General features: G+C 30.5%; 1 protein-coding gene across 5 annotated transcripts in view; it reads left to right on the top strand.

The window, feature by feature from the left end:
- RhoGEF64C (Rho guanine nucleotide exchange factor at 64C) overlaps nucleotides 1-17256 on the top strand; it is a 204129-nt gene that overhangs the window by 104591 nt on the left and 82282 nt on the right. For 3 of the 5 annotated variants that reach the window (XM_076407465.1, XM_076407466.1, XM_076407469.1), the window contains one exon: nucleotides 8196-8236. The exons of the other annotated variants lie outside the window; for them this stretch is intronic. The gene's annotated coding sequence lies outside the window, so the exon portion shown is untranslated. The remainder of the gene's footprint in view (nucleotides 1-8195; nucleotides 8237-17256) is intronic. 5 annotated transcript variants of the gene reach the window in all.

Raw genomic sequence — 17256 nt, 5'->3', positions numbered from 1 at the left:
AATGAACTTATTACTTCCCGAGTAATCGTATCTATTTTTAGTTAATAGTAAATGTTATTAGTAATGTTGTGTATGGCATATTATATTTAATAAATACCTTGAGAAATATGTTTTACTTGACCTGGTGTGATCGGGTTCCTGTTTCATAGCGACGGAGTAAAGGTATTTGACTAGTGAAAAGTTTAGAGGTCGATGTATCCAGCTGTGAATAAGGTTTTCCGTACGAAACAATAATATTTTTTTACATTTATTATCTTGCGGTGAATTATTGTTTTATATTTGTATCGTAGCTGCAATTTTGCGGGAAACTGACTGGAGTGTTATCTGAAATATGTAGTATATCATGGAAGTAGCGCATGATTATGTATTTTTGAAGACTCAAATTTATTTAAAATTAAGGCATTTGTATTTTCTCGGAATCATATAACTTATAATTTTCACATAACACTGAAAATATATTTTTTAACACTTTTATATATTCTTTGGTATATTGCCGAAAGTATTCTAGTCTAGAAGTGTGAAATTTAGATACCTTTTTAAGTGAAATCAAACAAACAATATTTTTACTATTTATTTTTTGCTAGATATATAAAAGATCAATTGAAAAATAGCCATCCTGACACATAGATGGCGCTATAATTAAATCCATATGTTTTTTAATTACCCCTAATCCTCAAAAGGTGCGTGTATAAAATTGACTTTCGGATCATTAGTTCCTGAATTATAGCATTTTGAGTGAAGCAACTTTCATTATTGTGAAAAAAATGGATAAAAAGGAATTTCGCGTGTTGATAAAATATTGCTTTTTGAAGGGAAAAATACAATTGAACCAAAAACTTGGCTTGATGCCGAGTTTCCGGATACTGCCCCAGGAAAATCAACCATCAAGGATCAGTATGCTAAGTTTAGACGTGGTGAAACGAGCACCAAAGACGGTGAACGCAGTGGATGCTCAAAAAAGGTTGTTACCGACGAAAACATTAAAAAAATCCACAAAATGTTTTTGAATAACCGTAAATTGAAATTGAGTGAAATAGCAGATACTCTAAAAATATCAATTGAATGTGTACATCATATCATTTAGGAATATTTGGGTATGAGAAAGCTCTGTGCAAAGTGTATGCCGCGCGAGCTCACTTTTGACCAAAAACAACGACGAGTTGATGATTCGGAGCAGTGTTTGAAGATGATCAAGCGTAATAAACCCGAGTTTTTACGTCGATATGTGACAAGGGATGAAACATGGCTCCATCATTTCACTCCGAAGTGCAATCGACAGCCGTCCGTGTGGACTGCATACGATGAACCAGCTCCAAAGCATGGAAAAACGCAACAGTCGGCTGGCAAGTTTATGGCGTCTGTATTTTGGGATATGCATGGAATAATTTTCATTGGCTACCTTGAAAAAGGGAGGACCATCAACAGCGACTATTGCATAGCATTATTGGACCGTTTGAAGGACGAAATCACGGAAAACGGCCGCATTTGAAGAAAAAGAAAGTGATGCTTCACCAAGGCAATTCACCGTGTCACAAGTCAGTGAAAACGATGGCAAAAATCAATGAATTGGGCTTCGAGTTGCTTCCTCGTCCACCGTATTCTCCATATCTGGCCCCCAGCGACTATTCTCTGTTCTCAGATCTCAAAATAATAGTCGTGGGAAGAAATTTTCGTCGAATGAAGAGGTGATCGCCGAAACTGGGGCTTATTTTGAAGGATAAATCGTATTACAAAAATGGTATCGAAAAGTTGGAGGGTCGCTATAATCTGTGTATCACCCTTGAAGGGAATTACGTTAAAAAAAACTAATTTTGCCAAAAAATGTGTTTTACTATAATAGGTAGGCTTGGGACTTTTCAATTGACCTGTTATACTTATATTTGATGCTACGAAATTGTTACAATTCTGAAAATAATTTTACTAATGATAATTTGTTATGTTCAGTGGCGTAGTAATTTACATACACGAAATTAGAGTTAATTAAATGCAATTTAAAAAATGTAGTGTGTGTTAGTTTGCATATATTTTAATATGTTTTAATATACAGACATTTATATATTATGTATAGAGATATCTAGAAAGAAGTTTTAGTAATGTATCATTTTAAAATTAATAATTCTACTATGTTATGAGAGAAACATGTTAATTAATATAATATATTAATTAACTATTATATTATTTATTAATTAACATATTAATATTGTGGCCGAATTTCGGTCACAGGGCGATCAAGAGTTAACATATTGTTTCTACTCAAAACCTTAATATTTTCGATGATATAAAGATAATCCTTCTGTTGTTGACATGCTGTTGTCCGTTGCTAGCCACGAAAGATACAGAAGAAAAGCTTCGGCCATCGGAGAAAAAAATATACAAATATATCGGCCCGATGCTGTCACATCGGCCACTCCTTCAATTGCCACTAGACACGACAAGTTATTTCTTTTCTTAATTAATTCTTGGACGTGAGTGGAATTGTGTCAGTCATGGCATTAAAAATAAAAGTGGTCGGCCACTTACGCGAACCAAAGCAAACCCAACCGACTCGAACCACATCGGCTGTTATCAAAAGTTAGTTAAAAAAAACAAGGGGGATTAATAAAATTACGTCGCCTTAAAAGTCCGTTTTTTATTTGTCTTCGGGCCTTCAATGCCGTACACGCCATCGATTGATTCGTTATTAGTTATGACGTACTTGCAATTAAATCGGGTCGCCGTGATTGTATCGAGTGTTGTTCGGCTTGGTTATTTTCGCGAAAGGGGCGTTTTAATTAGCCCATTCATTAAAGCTAAACGATTCGTTTTAATTGTTAAGATATTGATAGGTGATCGCGTACTGTTGTGTATTTTCAAGAATTAATAAGAGGTCTTTAATTAAGTTCTTCAATGGCATACGTAGCTTCTCAATATAACAACTTCAAGGGTGATACACTGTTTATAGCGTCCCTCCAACTTTTCCATGCCATTTTTGTAGTACGATTGTCCTTTGCCTCAAAATAAGCCTCAGTTTCGGCGATCACCTCTTCATTCGATGAAAATTTCTTCCCAGCGAGCATTCTTTTGAGATCTGAGAACAGAAAATAGTCGCTAAGGGCCAGATCTGGAGAATACGGTGGATGAGGAAGCAATTCGAAGCCAAATTCATCGATTTTTGCCATCGTTTTCACCGACTTGTGACACGGGGAATTGTCGCATCACTTTCCTTTCTTTCAAATGCGGCTGTTTTTCCTTGTCCAATAATGCTATGTAATAGTCGCTGTTGATTGTCCTTCCTTTTTTGAGGTTGTCAATGAAAATAATTCCATGGGCATCCCAAAATACAGACGCCATAACTTTGCCAGCCGACTGTTGTGTTTTCCCACGCTTTGGAGCGGGTTAATCGTATGCAGTCCACTCGGATGACCGTTGATTGGACTTCGGAGTGAAGTGATGGAGCCACGTTTCATCCATTGTCAAATATCGACGCAAAAACTAGGGTTTGTTACGCTTGATTATCTTCAAACACTGCTGCCAATCATCAACTCGTCTTTTTTTTTGGTCAAAAGTGAGATTGCGCGGCACCCACTTTTCACAGAGCCTTCTCGTACCCAAATATTCGTGAATGATATGATGTAAACGTTTAGTTGATATCTAAAGAGTTCAGTTGATATCAATTTCAATTTACGGTTATTCAAAATCATTTTGTGGATATTATAAATATTTTCGTCGGTAACAGCCTCTATTGCGCGTCCACTGCGTTCACCGTCTTCGCTGCTTATTTCACTACGTCTAAACTTAGCATACCAATTTTTGATGGTTGATTTTTCTGGGACAGTGTCCGGAAACTCGACATCTAGCCAGGTTTTTGTTTTAACTGTATTTTTTCCCTTCAAAAAGCAATATTTTATCAACACGCGAAATTCCTTTTTATCCATTTTTTGACAATAGCAAAAGTTGCTTTACTTAAAATGCTATAATTCACAAACTAATGATCCGACAGCTGTTAAATTTATACACGTATCTTTTGAGGGTAAGTGCTAACATATGGATTTAATTATAGTAGCGCCATCTATCTCTCAGGCCGGGGATTTTTCAATTAACCTGTTAGTAGTAGATCCAATTATATGGAAGGTATTGCGGCATTAACATACATGGTCAAAAATTATTTTATAAACTTTTAAATAATCTTATTTTTTCTGAATATTAATATTGAGCTTCCGAATATTTTCATGATATTGTTCGTCTTGTAAATCCAAAATTGATTTAAAATTATTGAGCAAATAATCAAATCATTGACTGGTGAAACCGTAAATCAAAACTGCATTCGATTAGCAGATGTTCAGGTGCTTGGGATTGCCGATAAAGGAGAAGAAACCATCGCATTTTTTATCAGCTTCCTCTAAACGCCTTCCAAAATCTTATATTTCTTACATTCTTCAACATGGTTTCGACATTTGAATCTTAGTAAGGCTTGACATTAGTAAGGTTAAAGTATTTCAAATGCAATGTTTAAGGAAAATGTGTATTTAGTGTGTTTCTCATCAAAATTACGTTAAAAATTAAGTAATACTATGCGACAATTAATATCAAGATCACAAAAAGCAGGGCACATGTTTGCTAGTGTGTACATTTCGACAAGAAAACCAGTCTGAGTAGGTTTAGTGAGTACTATAGTTCAAAACCTACGTTAAATAGCTTATCCAGTTTCAGTTAATACTATTTGGTAAAAAAAGATCCTCAATTAGTTGAGTTTGTTGGAAATTTCATTATAGCTTGACTTCTCATTTCTGATATTTCTTATCGATTTTTAATTGAAATATGAACAATAATATAAAACAAATAACAAAACAAGAAATATTTTCGATCATATAAGCATATTATTATTTTAATTTAACTAGAATCCATTCTAGTATTTTTGCTTATATACCACCAACATTATTGTTCGACATTATTTATACTTCATTAAGTAATCCACCCTTCACCATTCAACGTTTTCCAAATATTTACATGATTTTGTCGTTGAATTATGTTCTTCGCCAATTTTAACAAGTGCGCGATTAATTTGCGGCTACGATTGATTTTATCAAATCATACCCTCTAGGATTAATTACCACATCTAACATTTTGATGCAGATCTTAGCATTTGTGATACATCTACTAGAAAGCCTTTTGTTGTAAAATGGACCACTTTTAAAATTTCCCTACCAACTTTTGTAAAAAGTTTTGTACTTTAGCACCAATCCCCAAACGTTAAAATTAATTAAATAAACAAGTTCGAAAATTACTCATTCATAAAACTTCTCGAAGATGAACATTGCGATTTCATTGTGAATAAAATATTTCAATTGTTAATATACTCTTTAATGAAATGAAAAGTTTCAATGAAAATTATTATGTATTAAATATTCTTAGGCAATGTTGTCTAAATATAGTAATATATTCATTTAAGTTGCTTAAATACGCAAAATTTCATCATCAAATATTGAAAAAAAACATCAAATATTGTTACACAATTCAAAGATAACTGTTTGTCTTAAGTAACTTTACGCCTTCTCTTGAGGAAGTGCAAGGATGGATGGAAAATATTTGGTGGCCATTTTATAGAAAAACTAAAACCTACTGAAATTATGACAGTTGTGATAAATAAATATCTGTTGTTGTTATCTGCAATTTTACAACAATATGAAAGAAGTCATATAACAAAAAATTCTTTCTATCAAAAGTTCTTCATAACATTATATATGGTTAACACAATTTAGAAATTAGTCTATTACTACTGTTCTGTTGCTTGTTGTACTTGCATCAGTACATATATATATATATATATATATATATATATATATATATATATATATATATATATATTTCCCACATTAAAATGTATAAATAAGAATATCTAGAGTTAAGAATAACACTACATAAACTATAGAAGTTCATGTGATTTTTCTTCAGTCTTCTGATTTCCTGTTTCCTTGTTTCATGCTTTAGGGCGAAATCTTGGATAACGTAAATCCATTTATCGTAGAACTTTTTTTTGGCAGAGTTGGATAACTATTTGATTTGATGTTTTAGTGCAGCCTCATAATTGCAGTTAAAATATTTTATTAATAATTAATCTCTATTACCAAGTAATGTTATTCTTGGAAATAAACGTAGATATTTTGTAATAAATTAGTAGAAAACGCAGAACTATATATCTATTGAATGCGAGGGAATCAGTCAATATTTACTAAGTGTCAAGGTACGAATATCGAGGCCTCGCTCAACTATCTACCGCGATCTTCTTCGTCTGGAAGTGTGCGACGCGTAGCGGTTTCTTCGGCATCGAGGTCAATAAGTTATATCTCGTCTAGATATGTGTGTAATTGTGTATGTCCGTTGTTACGCGTCGGTCTAATTGACTTACGTGTATGTATGCAGCAAACCAATTTCATTTACAACGTGCGTACAGCCATACTGGCCACACGCTTAAAATATTGAATAACCATCTTTTATTTATAACATTAACATAAATAATATGCGTTAAAATATATAGTGTATGTGATTTTAGTGTCTCTGTTTTGTTAAATTACAGATTATTTTGTTTATTTAGATTAGTTTATTGTGGTTTTTTTGTTAGTTCAAGATCTCTTGAATGGAAGAAATACTTATTTTTTTAAAGGCTGAGCAAAGACAGCCAATGCCAAAGAATCATAAAGCATGTATTTTTAATTCCACTTTCTCAACTGTCAGTTTGCGTTAGGTTTCTACATGTTGTAGCAATGTTCGTTTGTTGTATTGGCTTGCTTGTTTTATTTAAACACTCTACACTGCTACTATTTGTTGGAAGGAATTTTTCAAGCAAAGGAACAGTAAATACTAGTTGGCTTAAACTTATTTAAGGGGTATATTGTATTTTGATCAGCAATATATATTGGTGGATATGTAAAGTATCAATCCAAACAACTATTAAACAGCCTAACCTAATTGTTAGATTCGATGGTTTTTCATTTAGTGTTACTGGATTATTCAATGTGTATGCTCAAAATTGTATTTTGTTTATTCAACACTTTTGTTGTTAGATTTGGGAGTATCTACTACCAAAGCCCATTAAACAACATTGTGGAAACTTATTGTGATGCTATACCTAAATAATTGGACAGACATTACTTGCTGGACTTATTGGACAATTAATTGAGGTTATACTTAAAATCAATTAATTACAGTGAGTGAAACCAATTTTTGTTTCTCGAAGAAGTTTATATGCCAGACATAGAACCTATTGATTATTATTTGTTCAGATTGATAGAGCATAGTTTGGCTGACACACGATTTCAGAATGCTGAAGAACTGTAAAGCGAAGATCCTTCTTTCCAGACGGTATTGCCTTGTCATAAAGTTAGGAAAACGTTTCAGAATACATGTAGCTAATATGAATACAAGCACGCTGGTATGAAAATATTGGTTCTTATGGTAAATTATCTTTCAAAGCCAGTATATTCTTCGCGATAGTCGTCGTTAATATATATATTCTTTTTACATATTGTAATATGTCGATAAATATTTTAAATATATCCGAAGAATAAATATAGCTCTTTTGGCAAAATAAAGCATTATGAGTTATATATTGGTAAAATTGTTCTATGAGAAACATTCTGTTATAAAACTAGATACCTCTCGCTAATACTCGAAGGCTACTAGTCGAGGGTTAAATATTGGAAATAGAGGTATTTATTTAATTCAAAGTGAATCTGAATGTGAGCCTGAATATCTGATATAGAAGGAAGACCAAAAACTAGACCAAAAAAAATCATAAATTACCATTATTGTAGATTTTAACTCATATTATTGTGTCTAATATGTAAAAAAATGCTTGTTATAGATACAGAAGATCGATTTCGATAAAGGATTTTGTATGAAAGTATATAACTGAATAACAATTATTATGATTTGGACTCATATTCAATAGAAACAAAAAATGTACTGTAATATTTAAACGACAATTAAAACTAACATTATAATTCAGTATATATACTCGCAGGAACTGGGATATCGGATCATATTCGTGCTATAGTACATATGTACCATTGTGTATTGTAACGATAAGGTTTGAATAAATAATCGACTGGTTCAATTAGGATATTAGATACTATACAAGTGTAGAAATGCTTCTCACATGGTACCCTATTTATCAGTTCCATATTGATTTTATTAATTGGGTTATATTTATTTTTCAGGTCCATATAAGTATCAGCAGGAATTGTCACATCAATTAAGGGTAAGTGTTAGTGAATACCCTAGTATTGTGTTAAAGAAATAATACTTTTACTTATCCAAAACCTTGGCTTTGTTTATATTTTGTTCTACTTTTCACCTTCATAATTTGACACTTGATTAACTAGAAAAGATTTAAATGTTTTATAATTTACAATTGCATTATAATTTAATTACATATATTCAATATGTAGTTCAAACCAAACTTTTTATTAAACTTAGTGGTTTAAGAGCCTAATAGATAATAAGGGTTGGTTGTGATAATCTGTCCATTAATAAATGTATTAGTCTATGCTGCTATCACTCATATTGGCTAGTTAATTGGCAATATCACATTAAAGTGAACTGATACTTTTTCCAAGTATTTAACACCAACGCTTTGATTTACGTTTATTATGTGTTCTAGAGGGATGCAATTTAGTAAAGTTATATTAGAAATGTAATGCGGGGTACTAACTATAGCACGAAACGATTGTTTTCGTATCGTTGAATAATGGTTGTGTTTGGGTTGGAATTGGACACAAATTGGCTTAAGTATTGATATTTCCATCAATATGTTGCTACAATAATTTCAATTTTCATCCGACAATCCACTGTTCGGATTAGTTTAAATCCAAGGTTTCTTAGTAAGTATATGTTTTGTCCATATTAGACATCGCTCGAGATGCATGCCAATATACTTGCATATTCCGCCTTAGGAAGGAAGTTAGCATTAATCAATGTTCGAGAGTGGGCATGTTTTTCTACGTAACGTCAAAACTATATGACTATTTCATTGGCTGTAGCACGTCGTAAGTTTTCATTCACAGTTGTATTTTATTAAAGTGTCTTGATGTCTTAATATGAGTTGAATTATAACATTACTTCTTGAAAATGTTGTTTCTTGTAATTTTGTAGAAACTATCAATAAGCTGTTTAGCTTTGCATTCCTATCTTTCAAAGACTATAACAGAGACTATAAATACTTTCTATATGTTGGATATTTTTAACTGCAAATATGAGCAATACTTAAATGTATTTACAAATGTACTAGGAAGTTACATAAACTTAAAAAGATAAATCAATTGTACTTTTGTTGATATTTATTTAGAAAATGCCGAGTTAAATTCTTTTAACATTTATTTTTTTACATCTGTGAGAGTGATGAAGTTTGCTACCGCCAGGAGTTAAAAAATTCAATTGTTGTATTGGTTCATGATGATGAGTAGTTCAAAGTTATCAACAAATGATTTGTTATTAACACCATCTTATAATTAAATCATTCTTCCCTATAAGTTGCATTGCATATTTACTAGTTTTGAAACTATTATTAAATTTCTTATATAAACGGTTGTATTATGCTTTGTTTCATTGAAGTACATTCAGTGGTTGAGCATTTTGTCTTTAACTTTTTTTATATATTTTTTAAAGTCTCCTTTTTACCGACGATGGTGCATCTGGACTGGACCTACTGTTTAACGTGGGCTTCGCACCGCGGTCCTTGGCATTAAGCCTACCGACTGGCAAGTGACCCACTTAGAAATCATCCCAGAAGACATCCCGTCTTACCCACCCTGGTTACTGGCGTGAAGGGCATCGTTTTTCTTGTTGGATTTTGCACTCTTGCCTAGGACAATCACAAACCTAAATTTACGACCATGCACCAACAGTATTCGAACTCGCGACTATCGCAACAGTAGGTAGACCGCACTGTCGCCTTTACCACTGCGCCGGTCCTTTGACTGTTTATTATACACAAACTAATGCTTTCCCACCAAAATAAAAATTAGTGCCATATATTTGGAACGTATATTTAGGTTAACTTGTTTAATCTTCATTAACTGCACTTTCTTGTGGTTATTCTTATGCATTAATGTAATAATATTATTTTATATCAAGGTAACCTTTATATACATTAGCTGAGAATAAAATTATGTTAATTGCTTGATGAAACTTTTACTTCACTATCATCCGTCAACTTGAGGGTCAGACTATTATATTTTTTTCATACTTAACAGTACACTTATTTTTGACTTTCGTTGAGCGTAATGTCATTTATAATTATAACTTATTATTGTAATGTAATTTTTAATTATATATACCTATTTTTAACGGTGTGTGAGGTTATGGCTACACCGTAATAATAATAATGTTGGGGCTCAGAAATAACGATAAAAGGAAAGTGTAGTGAAATTATTTACCTTCAGTGCTATTAATATTAATTTACACACGAGTAATATAGCATTAACCGTATGTTCACGTCTGTTCTATTAGGTGTTAGCATACCATTTCTTTGGTTATTAATATTTAAAAGGTTTAAACGAATAACTGTAGAAAAATACGAATATATTGTATTTTGTGTGTATGTAAAATATATTTTATAATATATTAATTTCGGGGAAATGTAGCTATTATCGAAATAATATTCAGTTAAAACATCTGACATATACACGATATTTGTTTATTAATAGGACTAGCGACCCGCCCCGGCTTCGCACGGGTGCAATGCTGATACTAAATTAAATACACTACAGAAAAAATATGAACGTTGTATATAAAAACATAGCGGCCCGCTCCGACTTTGCACGGGCATAAAATATATATGCCTATGTCACTCAATGAAAACATGATTAAAATCGATCCAGTATTTTTGGTTCATTCATTACTGAATTCATACAATTTTTATTACATTAGACATTTTTAAACGCAAATTTTAAATTTGTAATATCTCCGAAAATATTTGTTTAATTTACATGCTGTAAGGAACCATATTGATCTATATTAATTGCACACTGTATTTAAGGCACTCAATTCGGTAAGGATTAATGCCGTATTGCTTAAAATAGCTTCGTAAATAAGCCATTTTCTCACGTAAAAAGTAAACAATAAAAATGGTTAATGTGGGTTATCCCTAAAAGATAAACATATACCATCGCGGACTTTTTTGTAGACCTTTTTATGGTGTACAATACTGTAGTACATTAATTTGATCTAACTCGTAGGGTTAGGCAGCGTTTTTGCTAATTACTAAATAAGCCTAAAAAAATAGGTTAATTTACGACATCACGTTAGAAACCTCTAAAATTAGCAATGTTGCCTTAGTATATTATGCATGTATTATACATATAAACCTTCCTCTTGAATCACTCTATCTATTGAAAAAAAAAACCGCATCAAAATCCGGTGCGTAGTTTTAAAGATTTAAGTGCGCATAGGGATATAGGGAGAGAAAAGGCGACTTTATTTTATACTATGTAGTGATGTTGGGCCACTAGTTGCTTTCAATAATTACAGTTCTTCACGGTATAGTATCTGAATAGTTCTTCTAGCAAAACATCCCCCAATTTTTTCAATTCGAGATACATTAGAGGAGAGATAGAATTCTACACCAACTCTGCCTTCACGTTTAAATTATATTGATATCTGGCTATTGGAAAAGGAAAACCTTTAATGATTTTCTTATGCTCGTCTTTTTGGCTGTTTGTAATGAGCCTATTATGATCTAGGAATCCCAATATTCCTCTTCTCAAACGATGTTTTACTATGTTTCGTGTATTCTGTCATGAATGAAGATCGACAGTATCGGCTCATAAAACGTTCAGCATTTGTGACATTATACATTTCGATTTTTTAACCGTTGCAGATTCAAGCCTATAATATATACCCTGAAATATAAAACTTAACTGAGCGGGTAAACTGAGCAATACATACGCGTCGCATTATTTACATATAAGCAGTGTTGCCAATATGCAACAAAATGTAGAATATTGTATAATGTTTGCATTTATTTTATCTCCTGTATATCTTTAGTCCATTTTACTTTTTATAGCGACTTTTGGTATATCAATATATATATCTATCTTTTATTAGATGCATTTACAATACTTTCTTGAATTCTACCTTTCTTTTAAAATGTTATTATTTATTTAAACTGAGCTTCCACACTAGCTATTATGTCCACAAAATATTTGTTCAAATACAGTATAGTTTCACACACTTTTACATAAATTCGCAGGTTTTGCTTAGTTGTTTCTTCAGTCAGCGAATGATGTGAGTCTTGCCCATCTAATAGCCACAGTGTTACATACAGATATAGCCTGATATCGTCTTTCCGGATGTTTGATATGATATTTTTCGCCTGTTTAAAGTACCTTTACTCATTACTCAGTATGTTGTTTTGAAATATTTGAATATTCGTTATCGATTTTGCATTTGACTTGAAAATCATGTCCTTTTTATGAATTTTCTTCCAAAAAGTCCGTATAGTCATTCATATTTTATTTATGTTTTAACATGCTTGTATTGACATGAAATATCAATACATATCTAAATATTTGGTATTATTCTCATATGGTACAGAAGTTTATTTTATTTGAATTTAACTTGGCGAGATGAGAAAGTGCTCTAAATAAGCAATAAAAGAGTAAGATAAATAATTACAAATAAATTATTTTTACATTATTTACATTGAGCTGTAAATATATTAGTCATTTGGATTTAGAAATTCTAACATGTTACACGACGGAGAAGGATTAGTAATACAAAAGTAGATATAATATGATTTATTGAATGATAGAGATTATACAGAAGATGTAAGTGATAATAGTAAGAACAACAAGCTCACGAATGGATCTTAAAAAGAAATTAGAAAGTATGTGCTAAGCTGCTATAACACAATTTATTATTTCAAAGATGCTTATACTATGACTTGCTGCAGTTTTATACGTCTGTCGAAATTTGAGTGATCATTCTGTTGTCATTTGATTCTGAAAATGTAGATAATAGCTGCTCAAAGTATTTTCAATGTCGGTTTTAAATTTTATGATTCAAATTGAATTTTATGTCTGAAAAAGGCTAGCGATAGATCATCAATGCCAAAAACTCATGGATATGGTTGGTATAAGTTATAAATGGAAGTAAAAAATACCATAGTATGATGTCCCGTTTTCAACATATAATCAAAGATAGAATTGCGAGTTATAAATATCAAAAAATTAGTCCTACAGATTAATATATCCTTTAAATCTCCTTATATTGACTTATTAGATTAGCTTCGTCAGAATTCAATTTTACGTAGGATTTTCTAAAAATTTTTCAACAATTGTGTGAAGGAATTTTCAGTTAATGCTGGTACTTCATGTCTATGTCCGACGTATTCGAAAACAATTTCGAATACTTTTTATACAGCATGTAAAGCTTTCACGTGCAAAATTACAGTGTAGGTTTTATTACCAATTTACAATAATCGTGATGACAGAAACGTGAACTATTAAATTGTTTTTATCATAACAATAGAATGACATACACCAAGCGTCATTGTTTTCAAGCAAATAAAAATTTAAATCCCAGAACACCACGGATAGTTTTTTCGTTGTAAAGTTGTCGAAACCTCATACATTATCACGTCATATCATCTACATATTAGTTCATTCTGTGCAATATTGTATGTGCCAATTTCAAACGGACTGGGTATATGCCGATCGTATAACATTAATTAAGATAATCTTTTGTAACGCATATCAACTATAAATACACGCAATTGAAACTGAAAACATAACCGACATATTTACTAATTTATCCATATTAATGAGATAGCTGGGTTCTATTTTTTGGTCGTCTGATTTACAAATAAAGTTTTGCAAAATATTTTACAGGTCGATTAAAGCTTTAAATTGATTTTGTTGCAACTCTGTTTTTTCTCGTTTTTCATTATGGTACAGTACCTATTTCTATAAATAAGATGTTGTGCAATACTTATATAATTGGTTTTTTCATCAAACAAAACATTGTTTGTGTTATATTGCAGTCATGATTTGAAAATATGATTTTAAATGAAGCATTCATCAGAACGTCATTGAATTTCTAGAGAGTGTATTGATTTATTCTGTGGTTGCTAGTGGTTATAACAACTTTTAAATATTTATTTTACGCAATAGAATCATAAGTTCGACATAATCATCAGTTCCGTTGATGAAAATAATTAAATTTATAATTTTTATAATAAAGTATAGTTTATAATAAAATAATTAATTGAAAATCAATCTCTAGATCTCGGTTGTAGTGCATATTAAATCTGACAAATATCGCGATTTTAGGAATTAGAAAAAGCTTTAATACTGATGCCGTAAAATTAGGATTGGTTGTTCTTGTGACTATTTAAACTGAAACTGAAGAAACTAAAATTGCTGCAACATTACAAGCGTAATTAAAATAATTAATATGTTTATATATATATTATATAGATTACAATTAAATAGATAACGATTATACTTAAAAAATGTTCTAGTAACTGATGCTATTCAAGATTCTTGATCCATCAAGATCAAGTTTAGCGATAATGATTTAATTTTCATAGAATAGATATTTTCATTTTACAACATGTTTCATTACGATTCAATGAATTGTAATTTATAAGAAAAATGCAAGAAATATATAGAAATTAACTACTATGGGAAGTTATATATGTATTCCATATTATTTTTCTGAAAAATGTCTTTTCCTACTGTGTCTACTTTGTGCAATAATATAGTCAACATCAACATAATTTAAAGTCTTTATAAATTTATTGAACATGGCTTTGCACCTATCCACGGCAGTCAAACAAGGGAATATTGAGATAAAAATACAAACAAGCAGTGATATTAATTGGAATTTAATATCATGCGATTAAACTTCGGCAAAATTTTAGTAGCTCTATGAAACGTTATTCCTAAAAGATTAGCTTACAATAAAATCATGATCTAAATAATGAGTTTTCTAACCGTGAATCAGTCAGTAGCATCTGAATAGATTCCAATATTTGGCTCACTGATAAGTAAGCAATGAAATGAGTAAGGATTAAAACAAAAGCGTTTATTTTCAAATAAACATTTAATAAATATTTACATAATATAAGATGACTACTTTAATTTATAAAATTAAATTCTTATAAAATGTGGACTTATAATATTATAAACTATATTATATTTATTATATTTTTATTTCCAAAGTTTACTTAAAAACTCTTTTATAACTGTTTTAAAATCTTTTATGCTGTTTTGTGGACAAATTTTATATCAAAAAGATAATCTTTTGTAACGCATATCAACTATAAATACACGCAATTGAAACTGAAAACATAACCGACATATTTACTAATTTATCCATATTAATGAGATAGCTGGGTTCTATTTTTTGGTCGTCTGATTTACAAATAAAGTTGTCTACGAAATTAAAAATTTTTGAATGAAAAGTTTGTTTACTAGTGGAACGTGATCATCAAGACATGTAAAATTCGATATACAAAGGAATGAATAAACCCAATAGAGAAAGCTGAACTTTCTGCTTGAACCTATTTAAGCGAGTGGCTATGACATATATATAGTAGCTTAGATCGTTTTATTGCTATTGTTATATTTGTATTTTATTACTGAATATACGGCAACCTTTAACAAGACATAAAAAAAATTAAGTCTAGTTTGTTTATGTTGATGTCTCTGATAATTTAGATAAATCTTACAATAACAACACAATATATTATAATTTTGCTTATTTAACCTACATAGATCTGCAATTTAATAAATTTAACGATGATTATATGTTACGTAAGTAAACAAAATCACGAACAATAGTCATTAAAATATTAAAATGTACGAGAATAGATAAGATATTCCATGAAAAATAGCAACATTAAGAAAATGTTTAAAAAATATTGTTAGTATTGTTTATAATTTGATTTTTTATTACGTTATATAAATGTTATCTAATATAATTTACATTAATTACAATCATATCATAAGGGTTTTGTTACAACTACTTGCGTGTATATGTTTGTATTAAATATTAACGATCATCCACTATTACATTTCCAATATCTTTATATGCATATAATAATTTCACGTCAGTGAAATCACATAATCTTGGGGCTACACTCGTTTCGAGAATATACTTATCCTATATGTTGGTCAAAATGATATTGATGCTCAGGTGAATAATGTGGTATATATTGAATAATTCAGAGATAAGATACGACTACTTATTTCATCCATTCCATGAAGGTTTTGTATAAACTGAGATATTTATGTTGAAAACTTATGTTATACTCATACACATCTTAGCTTTTATACTTTTAGTATAACAGTGTTATCTTATATTTTTAATATAAGTACTAATTTACCTTTTACATTCAAGATATCAATTATCTTCTGCAACTTCTCAACAACAAATTCTCACACTCGATGATTTTCTTTTAGTAAAAGATAATTGGTAAAAATAATGCTCAATCAGCAATAAATAACAAATGTTCTTTATTTCATTGTTTAGATGAGAAAACTGTAGCCAATAAATAAATAGCCCGTCCAATAAAACGCTGAACTCACGTCATCTAAATTTATGACATCAAAATGTCGCATTTTTGTCGCATCAACTTTGAATTTTAGTTCATTTTTTAGAGCATTTACGTTTTATGTTTAGTTCTTGTTTCCTTCGTGTAATGTTTCTTTGCCAAGTCATTTTGATACACCGTATTTTTTATTAGTGTCTTCTGTTACTACCTGTGTATATCATTATTGATAAAACTAGATTTAACTACTGCATTCTCCCTAAAATATTTGCCATATTTGCAAATAATGTTCCTTCTCTTCTCTTAAATTTTAACCAAATGCTTATGTATTTTCTGAACAACTACACATATATCTATTCATACAGTTATACATTTATTCTATATTAATATATACCTTATATTTTGATTCAGGTGGATCTTCAAATGTATCAGACAGCATTGTATACCTTTTTAATTAGAACAAAATGACAAGGAAAATATTTTCGGATTTTGAAACGAATTTACAAATTGCAATAGGCAATACATTAAACTCTTTGATGAGGTAAGTTCACGGTTTTTTTGAATAGACTATATGTAATTCTATACACTATATATAAAATATAAATATCATTCTATTAGAGAAATTTAAAACAGCTGTTGAAACATTACAATGTTGGTGTTAAAAATAGATAGCCATAATTACAGCAAGATATTTCTTGTACCTGTCAGTTTAATTTTAGCAAAAA

This window comes from Rhynchophorus ferrugineus, unplaced genomic scaffold, assembly GCF_030347505.1.
Source record: "Rhynchophorus ferrugineus isolate W39M unplaced genomic scaffold, kcgeb_rfMv2 rfM6, whole genome shotgun sequence".
In the NCBI taxonomy this organism is placed as follows: domain Eukaryota; kingdom Metazoa; phylum Arthropoda; class Insecta; order Coleoptera; family Curculionidae; genus Rhynchophorus; species Rhynchophorus ferrugineus.
The sequence above is the reverse complement of the archived record's forward strand: the minus strand, read 5'-3'. Positions and strand labels throughout refer to the sequence as shown.